The sequence below is a fragment of the Etheostoma spectabile genome, chromosome 20 (genome assembly GCF_008692095.1).
Source record: "Etheostoma spectabile isolate EspeVRDwgs_2016 chromosome 20, UIUC_Espe_1.0, whole genome shotgun sequence".
NCBI classification, from domain to species: Eukaryota; Metazoa; Chordata; class Actinopteri; order Perciformes; family Percidae; genus Etheostoma; species Etheostoma spectabile.
The window spans coordinates 18408223-18412780 of NC_045752.1; the positions used below are offsets into that span (position 1 = coordinate 18408223).

At 36.8% G+C, this 4558-nt stretch overlaps 1 protein-coding gene across 1 annotated transcript in view; it reads right to left on the minus strand.

The window, feature by feature from the left end:
• pxdn (peroxidasin) overlaps positions 1 to 4558 on the minus strand; it is a 68724-nt gene that overhangs the window by 55816 nt on the left and 8350 nt on the right.

Below are 4558 nucleotides of genomic sequence, written 5' to 3' on the forward strand. Positions count from 1 at the left end.
TGAGCGTGCCATGAGAGTGACAAGCTAAAGACCCTAATGCTGCAAATAGCCCTGCAAAGGTGAAGTAATTCGTAACCCCTATGTGGCATTACTAGCCACAGAATGACAACTTCAGTGAAATTGAAACATCTGATCTGAACAGTGATGTTATGCTTGTGGAACTTAGGCTGTATGTAATCTGATCTTCAACTAAGCCATTCGCTAAATGTATTTTTACAAAAGAAATTGTAAGTGGAACCAGCTATTCATATAAGGAGCATTAAGAGAACGCTAAAAAGTGAGTGCATTTAGGAACACTGTATTAGTCCCCCACCATTCCAAAAATCATTCACAAACTATCAATTCATGGTCTATTAGGTGTGATTTAACCAACAACAATGTTACACAGTTGTGCATTATTTGACCCTGCATGGCATTCTGAGAGAAAAGTACATTGAAAAACACCTCCAGCCAAAGAGATGAAGAGAGTATTTGGGTGGAACCAAAAAGCAGATTTATCACTGCACTGAGCAAAGGGAGAACTACATCAGCCTTTCCCCTCTAGAAAGCCCAACTCCCCCAGTAAGAGCTTGTCCTGTCTACCAGCATTCTTGCTTGGCCAATGACCTAACAAAGTAAATACTCTGTGACTGGGTCACACGGACATAATGTACTCCAATGACTATGCAAAATTGTCAAGACGCCCGGTGGATGAGAATCTTGAGATCAGTCTTTTTTCAGTTTGTAGGAAAAGAAAAACCTTTGCTTTTTGTCTGTTAAATGATGTCTAACACAACCTTTGTTGCTATGAAATACATACATATGTATTTATATATACATATATTTATATTCATATATACATACATATATATGAAATACAAATTTAATTTAATTTTTTTTTTTTTATTAGCTTATATCCATCTTGTTTATTTCTCTTTATGCACAACAGGCAAAGCACTTTAAAGCTACCCATTATGGAGATTTTGATTCCTTATATATTTCTATGAAAATGAGGACGAAAGGACCAGATCAACTGATTTCATAGCCAGTGAAATGCTTATGGGTCATTGGCTCTGTGAAAGCCTTCACATATGGATCCAATCAGAGGGAGTCCGACCTTTTCATATGCTGACTTCCTTTCATATAGACTGTGAGCTAGCGCAAGAATTCACTCAAAGAGCTTTTCTGTAACTGACATACTTTGTGTGGAACGTCCTTGATCTATGATGATATTGTTGTTTCTGGCACCACCTTCAGTTTGTGAGAAACTTCACTAAGTTCTCAATGTCATGATAAGACAAAAGGAAACTGGAGCATTGCTGATCACAATTTCAATTCAATAAACAGCTTTGATCAAACCATAAAACCTCAGAATTTAAAACAGTTTTACAAGAGTGCTTAGCGTCAACAGGTTTGATGTATTGGTAGCACTAAGAAAATGAACTCAATAACATTTGGAGGGAGAGAGTTGAGGGTCCTCCATGGAAAGAACATGGGATCACTGCTAGGTGAAGAGGTACAGCACCCTCAGGACAACACCTATCTCCAGGCATCCGGCCCAGGGTGCAGGGTGCTCTGCCCTGACATGCTGAGGCAGGGGCTGTCCTGCCTAACTGCCTCCAGCTCTGAGTGATGAAGGCGAGGGGGAGGAGGGGAGCACCAGAGCAGGGCTTTGAGCTGGTTCAAGCTGTACCCATCTCACGTGCATACACACAAAAGCAATGTTTCTCATGTCTGCTGAGGTAGACCAAGTCTAAACTAAAATGAAGGGTCATGCTTGTTCCACAGAATTCCTTTAAAGCTTTACCTTGAACTGGCTCAAAACAGTCTAGACACACTTTGGATTAACAGCAGCAAGTTTAAAAAAAACTAACTCATATCGTCACCATACTGTGTGTGTGTGTTTGTGTATGTGTGTGTGTATTTATATATATATATATATATATATATATATATATATATATGACAAGAAAAATACATACATACATATATATATACACAATATATACACATATACATATATACACATATGTATGCATATACACATATACATACATATATTTACACACATCCACATATATACATCTATAAATATATATATATATACATATATACACATATATACACGTATATATACATACACATATATGTGTATATATATGTGTATGCATGCAGTAGGTTTCTTATTTTTTTAAACCTCCCTCACTGCTGTGGGTGAGTCTAAGTTTGTTAATGGAACCATTTGTCCTGGTAGGTGGCTGTTAGTTTGGCTGTTTGTGTGTGACTCACTATCTTGGTTCAGATGACTGTTCCTTTGTAGAGAAGGCTAAATAAGGTCAAGTAGAGTGGTATCTGTGGCAGCAGGGTGTTTAAAGCATCAGCTGTAGAAGCTAAGGAGAGACTCAGTCATCGATATAAAATTAATTTTATTTGTATGGGCTCAGTTGAACAGAAGGTCCTGGAGCTGATGACATGAGCACCAATGTATCCTACAAGTGCTCTCTGAGACTGAAGCTATAGACCCAATCACAATGTTTGTTTACAATAACTCCCGGGTAGAAAATAGACAGAATATGACAACAAAAATACAAGTTTGGCCGTTTCCTATTTCTCTGCAATTTAAATCAACTGCCCTACCGAGAAGTGATTTTTATGTTAGTGCAACATCACAATGTTTTAGTCTGTTTTTATGATACTAATTCATAAGCTCTACACTAATAAAAATGCTCCTGTTGCAAACACAAAACCAAAATAAAGCCACAATTGTTTTACTATACCTAAACAAGAAATAAAGTCTGTACTTCGTCAGAGGAGCTAGATGGTCCATACAGCTGCCACCAGTGCTTTGTGATGGTTTATCATCAAGGACCAACAGAAAAGCAGTGGTATGTATGGGGGACATTTAGTAAACGAGGCGTTTGTGAGATATTCTCAGGAAGTAGCTCATTTAGCAACCAGAGACCGCTGGGATGTTGTCCCAAAAATGAGCACAGATTGCTAAACATTTTATGAGATTGGTTCCGGAACTCATCAACTGAGTCTGTTAACTTCCATTAGTGTGTTTTGACGGCACTGCGCCAGAAGGAACTATAAAACAGCCAGGCTGACTACCCTACAGAGGAGCTGACTGTTCTGGGTATTGCCAAAACAAAAAGCCTGAATGTGAACAGCTTTCCTGGCTCAGTAATGAAGTAGCCACGGGAACAGTAATAGCATTAATACCAGAGCTGCAAAGATTAATCAATTTGTTATAAGTAATCACACACTGTTTTCATAAACGATTAATTGGTTTGAGTCACTTCTCATGAGATAAAGCAAAAAGTACTGATTCCAGCTTCTTAATCTGAATATTTTCTAGTTTACTCTTCTATAAAAAAAAATCTAAATATCTTTGAGTTGTGAACAAAACAAGACATTTAAGGGCGTCATATTGGGCTTTGGGAAACAGACATTTTTCATGATTTTCTGACATTTTAGAGACTACACAATCAATTAATCTAGAAAATAATCAACAGATTAATCAATAAATGAAAATAATCGTTAGTTGCAGTCCTAATTTATACGGTGAGGGCAGGACAAAAAGATTCTTTGATTCCTTTTTTAAAACAAAGAAATTTGTCATTTATTCACACAGGATGAGAGGCTCAGAGTTTAACAATAATAAAAAATCAATAACGTATGCCATGTTGATAAGAACCGAGCCAAGAGATTTTTCTTTTCATAAAAATGAAGATTTACTACACTTTTTACTGTACTTTTAAAGAGACTGAATGCATAATGTTTATCATTACATTCCTTTGTTTGCATTGCAACTGTTTGGCATAAACTAAATCGACCCTTACATTTCTCAAGAGATAATGAAGTTGACCTATTTAGACTAGACAATGCTGACAATCGGCCTACAGTGTTTTGGGCACACTGTGTCTGAGATAGAACTGTAGGTCCAGTGAGTGCACTGAGGTTATGTAGGGATAAAGTAACTAGGGCTGAACAATATATCCTTTTTTTAATTCGTCATCGCAATATCAACTGGCGCAATGACCGTATTGTGAAAGGCTGCAACATATCGCAAAAGACTCTCAGACATTCTTTGTGTTAGTTGAAAGAAAATATCAATAGAAAACTGCACTTTAAAATGTAACTGCATTTTATATTCAATTTGTTCAATAAAAGAATGTTGTAAATTATTCCCCTTCATTTGTGTCAGCGATCTGACGAGTAGTTAATCATAGTCCTCATGAATCCACCGGAGTTTAAAATTCAAACACAAATAAAGCAGAAGGAAACTGACATAAATGCATCCGGCGGAATTTCCTGCGGTGCCGGAGCAATCCCGGAAGTGGATGTCAAGGATGTAGACTATGCTGCAACTAACTTAATTGGGCTGCAATGAACAAGTATTTTGATTATTGATTAATCTGTTGACTACTTTGATTAATAGATTATTATTCAGATAAAAAGAAAAAAAAGGTTAAAAAAAATATACACATATTCCTTGTCTTTTACAATGTGAATAATAAAATAGCCTTAGCAGGGGCTTTATCAAGGTTAGTTTAAAAAACTTCCTCAGGAGCCCAGC